The 18,353-nt window shown below is 46.1% G+C and overlaps 1 protein-coding gene and 1 long non-coding RNA gene across 6 annotated transcripts in view; one reads left to right on the top strand and one right to left on the bottom strand.

Moving 5' to 3' along the window:
* Window positions 1-18,353, bottom strand: part of LOC146401174 (uncharacterized) — a 1,049,691-nt gene that overhangs the window by 853,120 nt on the left and 178,218 nt on the right. The window lies entirely within an intron of this gene.
* NEDD9 (neural precursor cell expressed, developmentally down-regulated 9) overlaps window positions 1-18,353 on the top strand; it is a 290,141-nt gene that overhangs the window by 102,567 nt on the left and 169,221 nt on the right. For 2 of the 5 annotated variants that reach the window (XR_014809589.1, XM_013977425.3), the window contains exon 1: window positions 9,640-9,789. The exons of the other annotated variants lie outside the window; for them this stretch is intronic. The gene's annotated coding sequence lies outside the window, so the exon portion shown is untranslated. Of the gene's footprint in view, window positions 1-9,639; window positions 9,790-18,353 lie in introns of those variants that run through there. 5 annotated transcript variants of the gene reach the window in all.

The following is an 18,353-nucleotide window of genomic DNA, read 5'->3' as shown; positions in this document are numbered from 1 at the left end:
AGCTTAGTGATCTTGGGCAAGTCACCTAACCTCCGTGAACATTAGATGTTCAGTTTCTGTATGTGATGGACAGACTTGTCAGCATGTCCATGTCCTGATCTTAGGAACCTAAGCATATGTTCCTGTACATGGCAACAGGGGTTTTCCAACTGTGAGGTTGGAGATCTTGAGTTGGGCTCCATGAGGCTGCAGTCTAATCCCACAGTCCTTAAAAATCAAGTAGGAGAACTTTTCCCAGCTGAGGTTGGGGAGATGTAACTACAGAAGAACCGTTGTAGAGATTAGAACATTACTGCCTGAGACGGACAAGGGGGCCAGGAGCCAAGGAAAAGGCAAGGAAGCGGATTCTCCCCTAGACCCTCCAGAGGAATGCAGCCCTGCCTACGTGCTAACTAGCCTGGAGGACCTGGGTGGGACTTCTAACCTGCGGAGCAATAAGATGATCAGTGTGTTTTGTCTTAAACAGTTAATTTTGTGGTGGTTTGTTCCTTGTGTAGTAAAGAAGTGATGGAAATATTAAAGGGTGAATAATAGGTACTAAAATTCCTTAGACAACTAATGAATTAAGACTCAGCCCAACTGTATCATTTGACCTCTCTAGGAGACGGCTCCATTTTCAGCCTGTACCTTGCCTCTTCTTGGGAGCCGTTCCCAGGTCTCAACTCCTCCACAAAAAGCCACCACCTTCAGATCACTCCTGAGGCCTTTCTTTTCTTTTTATTTATTTATTTATTTATTTATGTTGTTGTTGTTGTTGTTGTTGCTATTTCTTGGGCCGCTCCCGCGGCATATGGAGATTCCCAGGCTAGGGGTCGAATCGGAGCTGTAGCCACCGGCCTATGCCAGAGCCACAGCAACGCGGGATCCGAGCCGCGTCTGCAACCTACACCACAGCTCACGGCAACGCCGGATCGTTAACCCACTGAGCAAGGGCAGGGACCGAACCGCAACCTCATGGTTCCTAGTCGGATTCGTTAACCACTGCGCCACGACGGGAACTCCATGGCCTTTCTTTTCTTTTCCACTTTAAAGGTACATATGTTGATAGTCAGCAACCTAACGGTATTGATGTGTTTCTACACTTTTGTTCTATGTACTTTTGAAAAGATTTAGTTATTTGATAAATAGGAATATATCCAACAAACATTTGTTGAAGATACTTTGTATCATCCTGAGGTCATTTAGATAATGCATATTTTTTAGTCTGTTAAGCCTGGTATGGTGCCTTAGACAGATCTCAAGCTCATGTTGATAGAGCTCAGATCTACTGAAGAAATTGTAAAAGGACATTTTAGAGACCTATGGCTTCACAAGTCCATCAGCCTCACCTAAAGTCTGAAAACTCTTAGGCCACTCACAGCTCACCCAGTGTCAACAGGAAGGATTATTAACTGATATCAGAGTTACCAGTACTGGTGATAAGCACAGCAGATGAGAAAGTGAGACTCCTTTGAAGGTACTTGTGAACCACTTAAGCTTGAGAACTTGACTTTGGTGAGTTAAAAATGCAGGGCTGGCCCGAAAACCAGTTCTCACTTGAGCAGGAATGTCTTGGTCCTTATCAGGAACAACCATCTTCAGGGCTTTGAATGGCCCTAAACCTAATTTGGCATTTAGACAGGACAGCAGGTGCTTGCATGACCTGCTTAGAGACTAATGCAGAGCTCTTTCCCATTAGGTCCCTTTGACCCCTGGCTGAGCCAGATGCCCTGGACCTGAATCTAGCTAAAATATTCCCCGAGGAATGAAGGCAATAGAGCCGATTTTCAGGAGTAGCGATCTTAGCACTTTTCATCATGTCTTTATTCATCAAATATTTGTCGGATATTGTAACTGTGTTCCCAGACGTTCATGCACAAGAATTACCTGGGAAGGTTCCACTCCCCAGAGAAACTGATTCAATAATTCAGGGTGGGGCCTGGGAAATCTGTACCTAACTGCCTTGTGGGTGATTTTGATGCAAGACTTCTATAGACCACTTTGTAAAACATTTAGCTTGGTCTCCAACATGAATAAGCCAACAGTACCTTGCCATCAGGAACTGTGAAGTCCAAAGGATTCAGACACAGTATTGTGACACAACATGATCAACGCAATAATAGAAGCTTTGGTGGCAGTGAAAGGGGGAAAGATACTCGGTCCAGGGTACTCGAAGAATATTGCCAAAAAAGAGAAGAAGGACGGACATTCTGGGAAGGAGGGCAACCTTTACAATCTAGTAATCATCAGAAAACATGAAGTGCTAGGGAAGAGTGAGCAGTTTGGAGTGATGGGAAGATGAGGGACACTCTAGGCCTTGGATAAACGGGAGAGAATCTAAGAGGCTAGCGTGGGTCTCGCTTCACCAACTTAGTCACTTCACTGTATTTTGTAGGCATCAGGGAGCTGCTGGAAGTTTTCAAACAACGACATGAGGAGATTAGGGATTTTTTCTATGAGACTATCTGGCACTGTGGGGATGCTTATTCAAAGAATATTTCCCGAGGCCCCTCCCCACGCCCTGTCTCTGTTAGAAATTATTGTGGCAGTTAAAGCAGTGAAAGTCTAAATTAAGGTAGTAGCAGTGAAAGTCTAAATTAAGTCTAAATTGGGTGTGTACTGAATTGGTCAACAAGATTTATGATTTAATATTTTATGTCTTTTTTTTTTTTTTTTTTTTGTTGTTGTTGTTGTTGTTGTTGCTATTTCTTGGGCCGCTCCCGCGGCATATGGAGGTTCCCAGGCTAGGGGTTGAATCGGAGCTGTAGCCACCGGCCTACGCCAGAGCCACAGCAACGCGGGATCCAAGCCGCGTCTGCAACCTACACCACAGCTCACGGCAACGCCGGATCCTCAACCCACTGAGCAAGGGCAGGGACTGAACCCGCAACCTCATGGTTCCTAGTCGGATTCGTTAACCACTGCGCCACGACGGGAACTCCTATGATTTAATATTTTAAATAACAGGATTTAGTGACAGGTTAGATTTGAGAAGAAAAGAGAAGGTTTGTAATGTTTTAGGGCAAAGAGATGGCTATGGACTAAGCGTTTATGTCTTCCCCCCACCCCCCGTCCAAACGCACATGATGAAGCTTAATCCCCAGTGTAGTGGTGTTAGGAGATAGGACTTTGGGGAGGTAGTTTGGTCATGCAGATGGAGACTTCATGAATGGGATTAGTGTCCTTTATAAGAGCAAAAAAAAAGTATCATCTCTCTCCCTGTGTAAGGATGTAGCAAGAAGAGAGCCATTTGCAAACCAGGAAGAGGACCCTCCCCCAAACCCAAGTATGCCGGCACCCTGATTTCAGACTTCTAGCCTCTGGAACTGAAAAATACATGTTTGGTTGTTTAAGCCATCCAGTCCATGGTATTTTTCTTTCTTTTTTTTTTTTTTTTGAAGCAACCAGAACTAAGACAGGGACTGGGTGTGGCAGTGACTTTAATGAGGAGTGCAGGAGGAAAAGGCTTGCCCCAGACCTCTGTGAGTGGAGATGAACCCATCCAGAGAGAGAAGCGGAGTGGCAATGTGTGTGAGGTCCAGTGGTGAAAGATGGGCAGCAGTAAATGGAGAGGGGTAGTGAACCATGAAGGAGCTGCACCAAGGCTGAGAGGGGCCCCCAAAGACAGAAAGAGGGGTCTGAGAGGAAAGGAGTGATCAGTCATTTTAAATACGACAGAGGGAAGATGTTGTCATGACTTTTGGTTTTACCGTCTAGGATGCCCCGTGTGGAGTTCCCGTCGTGGCGCGGTGGTTAACGAATCCGACTAGGAACCATGAGGTTTCGCGTTCGGTCCCTGCCCTTGCTCAGTGGATTAAGGGTTCGGCGTTGCCGTGAGCTGTGGTGTAGGTTGAAGATGTGGCTCGGATCCCGCATTGCTGTGGCTACAGTTCCGATTAGACCCCTAGCCTGGGAACCTCCATATGCCGCGGAAGCGGCCCAAGAAATGGCAAAAAGACAAAAAATAATAATAATAAATAATAGAATGCCCTGTGTGACATTAACAGGGACTGCTGCCTGCAGAGCTGGGGGTGGGGGCCGGAGATCAGGATGGAAGGAATGCAGTGAGGAAAAGGGAACAAAGGGAACGGAAGGTGTGGAAGTGAAGGCACGGAGTGTCGACAGCTCTTTCAGGAAAGCTGGGCGCAAAAGGAGGAAGAGGGAAGGAACCCGAGTAAGAAGGACGACTAGAATCAGGGCACCGCGTCTTAGGCTTTCCCTGAGCCCGTGGACGCAAGGCTTTTGCTGGATGTAGTCTGAAAAGTTGTGGTGAAAATAGAAGAGGGATAAGCTGGGCTTCCTTTTAAATTTCTGTTGTCCTAGAGTGAAATAATTATCTAAAAACTATAAAGGGAAAGAACAGACAGGGGTTTTAAGTGCCAGGAATCACTTTTTAAAAATTCTAAATCTTTAGAGTAGGAGCCTCTCACTATGGGGTTATGAAGTGGAGGCTGCTCTGAGAATTAGCAAGAGGAAATGTTCAAGGAAAAGGAAAGATACAGTACCAGCCCCTGTAGAGAAAAACATAGCTATAAATGTTATAACACTTGGCAGTCCCTCCCTGGGACTGGGTCAGTGTGCGGTCAGCAGACCCACCTCGGGAGAGGCATGATCGGACTTGATTTTGTAGTCAAGTGATTGATTGTATAGGCAACAGGGAAAAGAAAGCATTTTATCAAATGACTAATAATGGACTTTGGGTACTTGATCTGGGAATCTCTACTCAGAGGTAAACCAGTTGGAGGTTAAATCCACATTTTTGTATATTCAGGAAGTCGAATAGACGGAGATGTCCGGTCTCTTCACCTGTCAGAAGAAGCACCGTGGTCTGATTTTTTTATATTCTCAGGAATAAGATGTTGTTTTCAAATTCCCATGTCGTGGGAAACCAGAGCAGCAGTTTATACGGTCCCCCCAGAAACTGAGTGTAACGCAATGGTTCCCGTCTTGTGTTCTCTGCGCGCACAAGCACGCTCAAGGGTGAGGTTGCACAGGTGCACATTGCAGATTGACAGAGATTACAAATATTCATCTAAATGCCTAGAATAGGTCTTGGAAGAACACCTATCAAACAGACAGCAGGGGTTCCCCATGAGCAAAGCAGAGGAGGGAACTGAAATTACAGCTGATGGTTGGGAAACACTTTAGTTTTACCTGCCATGTTAGTTTTTTACACTATAAATGTATCAGTTGTCTATTTTTAAATTTTTTGGCCAAATCAACATGAACAAGATTTTCCTAATCATTTTGGGGGATCTCAAAGATGGTTATCACCCAGTAGAGGGATAGGTGAACAGGATACAGGTAACAGATAAATCAGTGCCTGGTGTTCACCAGATACTTATTATGCCTCCAGTAAATCCGAATCTTTTATGTCTGTCATCAGTTCTCTCTTACAAAGAATTCGGTCTCTCTTCCTTTTGCTCTTCTTGGTACCCATGTTTCTTCAAACAGCTGTTCTGGGAGCGAGAAGAATGGTTTCATCTGTGAAAATGTCATTTTCCTTCTCATGATAAACATCCAAAAGTGATAGCTATCACTGTTTTTATTAATCCAGTGATAACGCTTGGAGCTATAATTCAAGGAATTGAACAATGAGTGGGGAATGAGGAGTGGGGTGGATGAAACAGGGAAATTCTGCAGAGGTTGTGAGGGATGCTGAAAGAGCTCTCATTGGCGTCTTACCCCACTCAGCACAGCAAGAAGTGAGGGCTGGGCTCAGAGCTTCTGCCGAGTGAGGAAAGGTTAGAAAGAAGCCGTGACAGAGAGTCAGGAGGAGTTGAGTAAGAAGATTCCTGAGCAGCAGAAGGGCCTCCATTGAGGTTTGGGGGTAAGAATTTGCCAGAAAACAATTTGGCCTTTGTTAACTTTCCCCCGTGAATTTGAGTAGCTCTGAAGCATGAGAGAAAGTAGATTGAACTTCCACTGATGGCTGGACATGGGGGGACACCCCCGGAAGACCAAGAACAAGGAAATCAGCCTGAGCATGGTGCTCGGATAGCTTTCTACGAGGTTCTGGTAGTGTAGGAGTGTGACACTCCAGGACTTGGCTGAAGGACCTGGAAAGGAGAAGAAACAGAAGTCAAAGATGTCCTGTCACAAGAGAGAGAAGGAGGGTTGTAAGCATCAAGAGAACAAAAGAGGAATGTTAAAATAGGGTTCATTTTGTCATTTATAATTTCTCTTAGGGAAGGAGCTGATTTTCATTCTTTTTTAATATCGTAGCCCTTGTTCTCTAAATGCTTTTACTATCACCAGTGAACCAATTAATAGGAAGGCTGATCTCGCTGGACAATCTCCCACTAAGCTATGAGTTGCTTGAAGGCAGGCCTTGTGTCCTGTGAACTGATGCATCAGAAATAAATGTGCAAGAAATCTCAGAGGAGTTTGCAGGTCCATACTAGTTATTGCTGTGGACAAACGAGCTGGATCTTTAGGACCTCTGATTTCTTCATCTGAAAGATGAAAACCACAAGATGATTCCCATTCCCCAGAAGGGAGGAGACATACGTTATAATACTCACAGCTCTGCTCTTAAAATGTGCCAAACCAGCCCATGAGCATATTCATTTAAATTCCTTCGTGGGCAGCTGATTCCATGTGGCTAATATTGTCTTCAATCATGGAGGGAAATGAGTCAAACAAATGGAATTGTAAACACACATGCACACACACACACACACCCACACCCCTGGACCGTAGATTGTTTAAGCTTTTTTATCTTCTCAAATTCTCTTCACTTCCTTTGCCTTCATCCCTTAGCCTCCACTCCATAGAACAGTCCCTCCTTGGACCAAACATCCATGACAGATTCAAAACAGTTGCTTGGAGGTTGGCTACTGCTTAACAGGTAGTTACAAACCCCTCCATGGTGCTGAGATTCCAGCCAGCTGAGATGGCATGAGGCAGCTAATTAAAGCCGTCCAGAAAACTGTATAAATAAAGATGAAAATGTAAACATGGCCTTCATTGGATTTGGTGATTAGGAATTATACTTGTTTGTTTCTGGGCAGAACTGTCTGTGGTCTCTCAAAATTTTGACATGTGGCATAACCTGCCACTAATCAAAAAGAAGGAAACAAACCAAAAAAAAAAAAAAAAAGAAGAAGAAGAAGAAAATCTAAGACTGTAAGTAGGAAAACAGACATAGAAAACTTCCATCTTTCCAAGTGGGAAAAATATTTAACTTGTTTTTCTAAACAGATCAGATTATCTGTTTTTGGACAAAATCTGAGCTCCTTCGTTTGCCGTGACAGATGCATCCTCTTTCCATTCTGAGGAACTCCGCAGTGGGAGGTCCAGTCACCTCAAAGTGGGAAAAGGAGTCATGAGGATGCAGATGAAATAACAGAGTTAAGGATAATCAAGTGGCCAAACTCAAGTACTTTCTTTAAAAGAAGCTCAGGCTTAGTTAGCTTTTTTGAGTATATCTAGGTTGTCGTTGACTCGAAACAACTTGATGGCATTAATCTTCAAGTTGTACTATATAACTGTGAAGCATGTTTTCCAAAATTTAGTATTTAAATTTGTACTGCCTAAACATCTAATGAAGAAAATCATATTTGGCTGATGTGGTATTTTATTGATATGGGAACTGCATAGAGGGGCATTTTGAAAAAAAAAAAAAAATTACTGTCTATACTTCTCTACCTCTATTGACTTATTATGAATACTCTGCACTGTAAAATAAAAGTTTAGAATAATTCTACCTCAAATCTGAAACCGTTCCTGATATACAGCATGTACTCAAGTTTTTCAGAAGGAGAGGGAAGGAAAATACGGAGGACCTTCCCGATACTTGCACCATGGATATTGCTACCTATGTCTGCGTGCAAGGATGAATATGGATGCTCTTATTGTTGATGTATTTGTAAGTCCCAGTTGCACAAAGTGTTGAACTGTTTCTGTGTTTAAAAGGGAGAATCTGCTTGTGGGAAGAGTATTCCTTAGCATGATTCAGGCCAGCTCAACATTTAAATATAAATGACATGGGAGTTCCCATCGTGGATCAGTGGCTAACGAACCCGACTGGCATCCATGAGGACTCGGGTTCAATCCCTGGCCTCACTCAGTGGGCTAAGCACCTGGCGTTGCCACGAGCTGTGGTGTGTGTAGGTCGCAGAAGAGGCTCGGATCTGGCGTTGCTCTGGGTCTGGTGTAGGCTGGCAGCGACAGCTATGAATGGATCCCTAGCCTGGGAACCTCTGTATGCAGAAGGTGTGTGTGGCCCTAAAAAAGACAAAAAAAAAAAAAAAGTGGCTGCCACACCGTGAATACCCACTAGATAATTTTTCAATACGTAATGAACTAATTAAGGAATAACAGTGGGTCTCTAACATGAAACTGATTTCACATCCTGCCCTTTGCACGGCTCCCCTCTGCTCCATTCTTAGAACAGGAATGTCCTTGAAAATAAACAAACTTGGGAGGAAACAGAAACAGGGAGGAAAACCGCTTGGCATGGGCCAGCGGCTACAGCTCCATTTGGACCCCTAGCCTGGGAACCTCCATATGCTGCGGGTGTGGCCCTAAAAAGAGAAAAGATAAACAAACAAACAAGACATGGATCTGAGTTTCAGAGAAGTATTATAGGAAATTAAAAAAAACAACACCCAAACAGAAATTGCAAGAGTGCAACATACAGCACAAGCAGAGTGTAAAAGATGAGGAGAGGGCCAAAAACTACCTTGCCTGTATCAGTGATGGAGCAGAAACATCAGGCACCACTGACTCTTTTTGGAGTATCCGTTATTCAGACCATCCGCCTCTCCTCAATCCTCTATGCTCCTGCGTCATTTCCTAGGTACCAGCAAGGGGTGGGCAGATGGGCAAAATGGAAAAAAAGCAAAGGACTGAACTTATGTAATTTGCCAGCAATAATAATAGTAGACACTCATATACTGTTTACTTATTCACTGTGCCAGGTACCCTTGGAGTGCTCTATGCATGCTGACTTAATCCTTTCTCAACAGCAGTCCTTTATTCCCATTTTACAGACAAGGAAGCTGAGGCCCAAGAAGATCCAAAGTGTTTAAAGAGTTGGGCCATATTTCTAACACAGGTGGTCAGTCTCAGAGCACATCAGCTATTCAGATGCGCAGCTGGAAGACAGGGGTTGGGGGCTAAATACTTTCACATTCACTTTCGCATAATCAAATTAGGCTTTTATAGCACACTGCGAATAGGAATGATCTGTTTGGCTGCCTATCACGGTGTGCAGGCTACGTAAACACTTGTCAAATGAAAGGATGTTTGGTGTGCATTTATAGTCGAGCTCTCTAGAACATATATTGAGCTCATCACACCACAAAATCCTAAATTGACTGATCTTAAATAGCCTCATGTTTGCCTCCATGCAGCCTGGAAAGGTGCTTGTGCCACTTAGAAAGTCCAGCCCACAGAACTTCATGGCAAGAATAACTTTAAGATCACCTCTCTTTCTCCAACGGTACCTGTAAGAAGCAGATGGCTTACCTGTGCCTGAGCATCACTCTGCCCTCAGTGTATCAGGAGGTCTGACAGAGGTTTAAAAAAAAAAAGAAGAAGAAGAAGAAGACGAAGCCACACAGGGAGGAAATGAACTGAGACAACAGCACTTCACAGTAACCGGAAGGGAAACACACTCTCACCGCTCTGAGCCTACGTGTGCGGTTGCTCGGTGGGCAAATGCTCGGAGCTGCCTTTGAAAACTGGAGCACGAGAGCAGCACAGTCATGAAGCAGGACTGGGCTGCCACCTCCCGCGGGCCTGCCTGGAGGGAGGGCAAGGACACCAGGGCCACCAGATGATCCCGCCGCGGTTCGGCCCGGGGTGAGTTCTCAGACACTTGCCGGGCCTGAGGGCGGGGCGGGGCGCACTCAGACTCTGCTTCCTGAGTCGGTGTCAGACAGCTGGCAGTGTCCCCACCACCGGCTGTGAACACCCTTATGTGCAGCTGGGAGGGACGCAGCACGCCCCAGAGGAGGGAAGAGTGACTCCAGATCCCTTCAAGTTGACTCGGAGGCAGTGGCTTCAAGGCGCCTCGAACCTCCCTGATGCTGCTTCCCTGATGCGTCTTCCTGGTAGCGCTTCCTGGTGTGTGACGCTGGCGGCTCCCCCCACTTCCTACCGCCTCAGAGAGCTTACCTGGAAGGCCCCAGCTTTTCTTTTCCTGAATTGTTTCAGCACTTCAGAGTGTGGGCTGCCACTTAGAGTTTGCGGTGGAGTAGAGTCATTTATAATGTCCTTTTCAGCCTCCCCGGGAAGGAGGGAGTGACTGAGGGGCAAGAAAGGGGGGCTGAGAGCAGGATTCCGTGTGTGTGTGTGTGTGTGTGTGTGTGGTGCAGGCTCTGCAGAGTGGCTCCTTGGTACCCCAAGGGTTGGGGACAGGTTATCCTGCGTGACCACACCAGGCAGGCCCAACAGCTCCATCCTTACTTTTCTTTATGTTTATTAGTTCATTTGGTTTGTTGATTCATTCGGTTGCCTTTCTTCTGTAAAGGACTTGAGGCAACCTTTTTATCTTGCTGAAGTAGCTTCAAAATGAAGAGCACATACCACTTTAAAGGGGGAAAGCCCATCGAAAAGGGTTCGACACTGTCCAGAGCTGCCTGGAGATGGGTGAGCGGTCTAGTCCCCATGCTAGAGACAAGAGGGGAGGGCAGCGGCTCCGGGCTTTTCCCCTCCTGCCTGGAGAGCCCGTCTTTCCCCCAGAAGCTGGTTTCCCACCCAGAGGTGGGTGTGAAGAACACTCCTCATGACAGAACCCTGGGAACCAGCCAAGCGGTTTTCCTCCCTGTTTCTGTTTCCTCCCAAGTTTGTTTATTTTCAAGGATGTTCCTGTTCTAAGAATGGAGCAGGGGGAGCCATGCAAAGGGCAGGATGTGAAATCAGTTTCATGTTAGAGACCCACTGTTATTCCTTAATTAGTTCATTAAATTACTGAAAAATTATCTAGTGGGTATTCATGGTATGGCAGCCACTTTTTTTTTTTTTGGCTTTTTAGGGCCGCACCTGCTGCATATGGAGATTCCCAGGCTAGGGGTTGAATTGGAGCTGTAGCCGCCGGCCTACGCCAGACCCACAGCAATGTAGGATCCCAGCCACGTCTGGGACCTACACCACAGCTCGCGGCAATGCCGGATCCGTAACCCACTGAGTGAGGCCACGGATTGAACCCAAGTCTTCATGGACACTAGTCAGGTTCATTAACCACTGAGCCACAATGGGAACTCCCTGGCGGCCACTTTTAAGTCAAAACTTATGGAGTTCCCGTCGTGGCGCAGTGGTTAACGAATCCGACTAGGAACCATGAGGTTGCGGGTTCGGTCCCTGCCCTTGCTCAGTGGGTTAGGGATCCGGCGTTGCTGTGAGCTGTGGTGTAGGTTGCAGATGTGGCTCAGATCCCGTGTTGCTGTGGCTCTGGCGTAGGCCGGCGGCTACAGCTCCGATTAGACCCCTAGCCTGGGAACCTCCATATGCCACAGGAGCGGCCCAAGAAATAGCAAAAAGACAAAAAAAAAAAAAAACTTATGTAAGAAGGAACAAAACTAATGTCCCCCCCACCCCTGCCCCAAAGCTGGCAGCCCCCGGGAGAGGCAGACAATTAATAATGACACAAATGTGATGAAGACCAGAGCAGGTTTGGGGGAATCCTTTCCGTCTGGGAGTCAGGGAGGTTTCCATAAGGACAGTGGCCATCAGAATCGGAAAAAGGGTAGGAGGGCACAAGGCGAAGGGCTGGCGAGTGCCAGGTGTGAGGAACAGCTTAGGGCATACCCTGTGGCCCGAGACCCAAGTTGTCTGGCTAAAGTAAGGCCCGTGTGGCTGGAGAGAAGAGAGGAGTGGCTCCAGAGGAGCCCAGAAAAAGAGGCAGCTGAAAGATGCTGCTGACTCTAAAATTGGTGTTAGGAGTTCCCTTCATGGCTCAGCACTTAACAAACCTGACCAGGATCCGTGAGGATGCGGGTTTGATCCCCAGCCTTGATCAGTCGGTTAAGGATCCAGCCTTGCCGTGACCTGTGGTGTAGGCTGCAGACACAGCTTGAACCCTGCATTGTTGTGGCTGTGGCACAGGCCAGTGGCTGCAGCTCTGATTCGACCCCTAGCTTGGGAACCTCCATATGCCGAGGGTGTGGCCCTAAAGTAGCAAAAAATAAAGTAAAATAATATAAAATAAAATAAAACTGATGGAGGAGCCTGGGGTCTTGTGGGCGGAAATAGATTTTTAAGGAATCCCTTAAAATGAGGAGAATGGCTGGGACGGGCCGCACCCACAGACAGGGAGCCCATTAGAAGGTTGATGGAGTCAGGCAAGCAAGGGTATCTATGGGAGTACAGACACAATGGAGACAGAATTAGACAGGTGAGGGGGTCATCTAGAAAGGACAAGAAACGAGACCATAGGGGAAGCCTTGGAGATGATCCCGTTTCCGGGTTTGGGCATCCAGATGGATGTTGATGCTGCCTGCTGGTCGCAGAGACTAGAATAATTGGTGGAAGACCAGGTCCAGGGTGAGTTCTGTTCTAGGTGATTTTGGAGGGCCTGGGACACATCTGAAGGCCAACGTCAGCCAGGCAGCTGACATCCTGGTCTAGAGGTCAGAGCAGGGGCCTGGCCATCCTTAGCACGGACATGCTCATTGATGCCGTGCATATGGACGAAACATCCTTGAGAGAGAATATCAACTCAGGGAGAGGGGGATGGCTTAGGACTGAATTTCAAGAAATCCTAACATTTAAATGGACGGAGAGGAGTATGAGCTCTCTGAGAAGATAGGATAGTGTCTTGAAAAGTTCACTGCAGAATTACCACATGACCCAGCAATTCCACTCCTCATTATAGACCCAAAGAATTGAAAATGGGGCATTCATAGCAGCACTGTTCACAGTCACCAAAAGTCGAAAGAGCTAAAATGCCCCTCAACAGACGCATGGATAAATGAGTTCCGGTATATCCATATGATGGACTATTACTCAGCCACAAAAAGAATGAGGTGCTGATACATGCACAACATGTATGACCCTCAGAAACAGTGTGCTAAGTAAGAGAAACCAGGCTGCAAAAGGGTGATTCCATTTATGCAAACTCTCAGAATAGGTAACCCCGTAGAAACAGGATGCGGGTTGGGGACTGGGCACAGAGAAATATGGGGACCAACTGCTTCATGGGAATGGAGTTTCCACTGGGGGTTGAGGCAGATTTGGAACTAAAGACAGGTGGTTGGTGTCACAGCCTAGTGAATGTATTGAATGTCCCTGAATTGTTCTCTTTAAATGTATGGCTAGTTTATGTCATGTGAATTTCACCTCAGTATTAAAAAAAAGAAAAAGAAAAAAAAAAAAAAAAGCAAGACCAGAAAAGTGCAAGCAGAAGTGCAGGCGAACACAGGCCGTGTAACTGGTCAAATGACGTAACTTCCGGTGCCTCTTCCTCTATATGTAAATAAGGGGAAATCAGTCGCTGTCTTGAAGGGCTGTGGTAAAGATTAAACGTGATAATTTGTTTAAGTATCTAGCAGAGAAGGGATGTCCTAAAGCACTGGAGTCCTACCTACACCCTCAGGCCTCAGCAGAAGGGGTCGGCAGACTTCTAACAGCCTGATCTTTCTCTCATGACCCGAGGGCTTCCTCCAGACCAAGCAGGGCCACTGCAACTGCCCAAACCAAAGAAAACACCCAGGAATTAACTCTCTAATGGACTGTAAATATCCCAGCTCCCCCTGGGCCTGAGTGGAATAATTCTCAGACAGGTCTTTTACCTTTTCTCAAAGTTTCCCCCTGGGCTTAGCTCCACTTGCCCATGGTGGTAGCTGGCTTGGGAATGCGCCCTTTATGGCTTTTCTCTCTTCCCTCTTCCCCTCCTCCCCCTTGCCCCCCACCACCCCGAATCCACTCCAGGGCATGTGAGGGGGGTCCTCTTCGTCCCTTTCTGAGATCTGCTTGGAGAAAGGACCCCGGTACCAACACGGAGGCAGCTCCTTTGGACGCACCCTGTGCAGCACCCCATGAAGCTGTATCTCACTGCAGCTCCCCTCCCCTCTCCCTGTTCTCTGTCTCCCCAGAACTCATTTGAGCACAGTCTCCAAAGTGTGGGACACAATGTGATAATTTGATATGGTACCCGATACCAGATGTGGCATTTAATCACCTTAAGTCACTAGACTCTGCCATAGAGAAAGCTTTTCCATTTCACTCTTTTGATCCTCTGATGTAGGCCTGATTGAAAGACCCTCTAAGCTGTGGCCATTTTACTTTACCCTTTTCACGAAGAGAAAGTCAACCTCAGGCTATGAGCCATTGTGAGGCAGTGGCAGCTGGCTAAAACTGAATAGCATGGTTTTGTCTTCCTGCATTTATTTTTTATGATTACCTCCTATAAACAACAATGGCCTTGGTTTTTTATTTGCAGGAGTGTCAGGAAAGTTGTTCTTTTTTTTTTTTTTTTTTTTAGTCTTTTCTAGGGCTGCACCTGAGGCATATGGAGGTTCCCTGGCTAGGGGTCTAATTGGAGCTGTAGCCGCTGGCCTACGGCACAGCCACAGCAACACCAGATCCGAGCCTCGTCTGCAACCCACACCACAGCTCATGGCAACCACTGAGCGAGGCCAGGCATCAAACCCGCAACCTCATGGTTGATAGTCGGATTCGTTAACCACTGAGCCACGATGGGAACTCCAAGTTTTTTTTTAAATATACGTATCTTTAAGTATTTTAAAAAGTGAGTCTATTTATTTTCCTTTTTCGTTTTTGTTTTCTTCCAGTTTTATTGAGATATAGTTGACATCAGCACTGAACAAGTTTAAGACGTACAGCATAAAGATTTAACTCACGTACATCATAAAATAATGACCGTAATTGATTTGAACAGCCATCATCTCATACAGATACAACATTAAATAGAAAAAAATTTTTTTCTCATGATGAGAATTCTTCAGATGTACGCTTTTTCAAACTTTCACATGTAGCATAGTGTTAATTATACTTATCATGTTGTCCGTTACATCCCAAATACTTATTTATCTTATAGCTGGAAGTCTGTACGTTTGGATCCCAGCTCCATCGAATTCCCCCTTTCCCTACGACCCGAAAAGTGAGTCAGTTTAAAGAAAAGAAGTGTGTTACTACTCATTGTGCTGGAAGCACACCTGAGATGGAAACCCCAACAAGTGGGACTTGACTGAGAAAAGACTGGGCAGATCTGCCCTAGAGCAGCTGCCTCCCAAGGGCACAGCTGTGTCCTGTCCCACCCAGTCCCTGCCCAATGTGCACGGCAGGGCCAGGAATGGCGTGGATGTCCTGGGCAAGGCGGGGAGGGGGTCCTTATGTGCTGCAGGTTTTTTGGTCATCAAAATAAACAACTTTAGGAGCTCCCACCTTGGCACAGTGGCTCAGGTCACTGTGGAGGTGCAGGTTTGATTCCCAGCCCTGTGCAGTGAGTTCAGGGATCCAGGGTTGGCCACAGCTGTGGCTTGGATTCAGTCCCTGGCCTAGGAACTTCCATATGCCATGGGTGGAGCTATAATATTTTTTTAAATGAAAAATAAATAAATAAACAGCTTCACTGTGCCCATGGTGGCTTCCAAATGCCCAGACAGTGATGGGTAAGAGTACTTGAAATTGACACACACACCCCCCCAGGCTCCACTGTAAAGTAGTTCTGCCCTGAGGACGAGTCCTGGGGGTCCAGGAGTAACTCTGCAGTGACAGGTGGAGGTGCTGGTACATTCACATGCCTTTTCACACACACTTCAGATTAGAAGCTTTGGTTAAAGGAGGCCTATAATGCGACTCCCCATGTAATTCCTACAAGCAAGCCCCACCCCACTCCCCGACTTCTACTTTCCAAGGAAGGTGGTAAATAAGAGTTAGTAATCCAGGTAAAGTTCACTTTAGAAAAAGTTTAAAACAATGTGAAACATTTCATACTACAAAGAGATATCTATAGGAATTCCCACCGTGACACAGTGGGTTAGGAATCCAACTGCAGCAGCTTGGGTCGCTGTGGAGGTGTGGGTTTGATCCCAGCCTGGCACAGTGCGTTAAAGGATCCAGCCGGGCCAGGAACTTCCATATGCCCTGAGTGTGACCATTAAATAAAGAGAAAGAGAGAAATAGAATGTGTGTACACCTTCTGAGAAAGAGTAGAAATAAGAAAATAAATACATGTTTACCCACCACCCACCTTCCCAGCTCCTGAAAGGAATGCTGTCTTAAATTTTGTATTAATCACATTCGGTTACTTTTCTTTTTAGATTGGCCTCATGTGAACATATATGTATATGTGTTCGTGCAATTTATATATATCTTAATTTATATATAGTTTATGTGTATATGCAGTATGTTTTTGCCTGTTTGGAACTTTCAACACATGCAGTCATGCCACTCGCATTCCTCTACAACTGGCCCCATGGCTCAGCTGTTTTTGACGGTTACCCATGCTGCTGCAGATAGGTGCCAAGAATTCATTTTCACACGGCTGTAGAGCATCCTATTGTGACAAATGACAATCTATTTAACATCTCTATCAACGGACAGCCCTAGGTCATTGCCAAAGATGAAGGCTCGGGCTGTGATTGCAGGAAGGCACAATGACTCCCAAATTTCTCCCTCTCCCGTGCACAAAATCCTACCAGCAGAGGCATGAAGTTTGCCTCATGTTAGAAACAGGTTTTAACTGAGGCTAAAAGGTGAATGAATTCGGAGAGCCAGAAGGAAAAAGACATCAGAGGGGCCTTAAATGCAGGGAAAGAAGAAATGAAAACGACCCCTCAAGATAAACGGTACCCCCGGACAGAGAACTGTGTGGATTGTGGGCACATTAAGGAAAGCTTTCACTCTCACTGTCCACTTCCCCTTGACACAAGGATCTGTGAAATATCCTCCACCCAACCGGCAAATGGCCACCACGAGTCCTAACCACTTTGCTGAATCCTGATGCAGCATCCTCTGGAGCCTCAGGTGTGCTGGATTTTTACATTGATCTTTTCCTTAGCGTATATAGGACTCATTAGCACAGAGTCATCAAATGGTACCATGTCAGTGAACCTGTCATAACCTTTTGACTATTTCCTTGCCTCTAAAATTCCCCACCCACAGCTTCACTCATAAAGAGTGGAAATATTTAGAGGAAGTGATACTATCAGTGGCTCGGCCTCACGATGGGAAGTATTTTCCCCTAAAAGCCCAGTAGTAAGCCTATGCCTCACATAACACCATCAAAACATGGCTTTCACAAGTTCAGAGTTCTCTTAGTATCTGTTTCTCTGGAGGGAAAATGTGCAGCAGGTGCTTGGGGTCATGAGAGAAGCAGATCATGGGTGAGGTGGGGTGGGGTAGTGTTCTCTGTTCCTCCACCAGAGTGCAGACGCTGAGATCCATAGCTAGTGCTGGGGCTGTGTCCCTGGTCTGACGTTGGTGACTGCGGGGTCTTGGTGGGTGCAAATACTTCTTGGTAAATGGCACATATATATATGGACTAACTCCTTGAAAGAGTAAATGACTGAGGGATACGGCATCATTCAGGGTTCTTCAGAGAACCCGAACCGAGAGGATATGGGGGTAGGTGTACACAGAGAGAATTGGCTCATGCATTTATGGAAGCTGGCAAGTTCACAGCCTGCAGAGGAGGCTGGCAGGCTGGAGACCCAGGAAAGATGCGATGTCGCAGCTGAGTGCAGAGCCAGTCCACTGGCAGGGCTTTCGCTCGGAGAGGAAGTCAGCCTTTCTTCTCTTAAGGCCTCCATCTCATTGGCTGTGGCCCACTCACATGTGAGCTTTACCACTTCACCCAGACTCTGCTGGCTTTAATGTTGATCTTACTTAAAAATAACCCACTGAGCAAGGGCAGGGACCGAACCTAAAATAACATCTAAAATAGTGTTGGACCAAATGTGTGAGTATCCTGGCCTCACCAAGGTGACACATGAAATCACCCGGCATAGAGGGGCTATCTCCTTTGAGAAAGTCAGTCGGTAGTTATTGTGAAGGGCCTAGTATGGGCCAGGTATAGTGCAGGGTGTTGGGGAGTTCCTTGTAAAGCCAAGCAGATCAAGTCCCCATCCTCGGGGAGCTCATATGTGGGAAGTGGTCAAGATATTAAAACCATTTGCACTTGGTTTCATGCCTTCAAGAAGCACCGCAAATATGACTTGAGTCAGTCAAACCCAATTTTCCTTATAATATGGTATCGGGTTTTAGTGAGGTTGTGTCTTCATGGACTTTATGGTCAAAAAGGACCTCAGATGTGAAGCATGTGACGACTATAAACACATTTCAACAGTGATACACAACATGCTGTCCATTATATAGTTTTCAGAAGCACATGTAACCGTTTTTGATGACATGTGCTTTTGACAGTGAAGATTAACAAACTGTGTATAATTGTATTTGAAAGA

This window comes from Sus scrofa, chromosome 7, assembly GCF_054392235.1.
Source record: "Sus scrofa isolate SSC_HxYL_T2T_F1_AM1 chromosome 7, Sscrofa_HxYL_maternal_Yorkshire_Landrace_v2.0, whole genome shotgun sequence".
NCBI lineage: Eukaryota > Metazoa > Chordata > Mammalia > Artiodactyla > Suidae > Sus > Sus scrofa.
The sequence above is the reverse complement of the archived record's forward strand: the minus strand, read 5'-3'. Positions and strand labels throughout refer to the sequence as shown.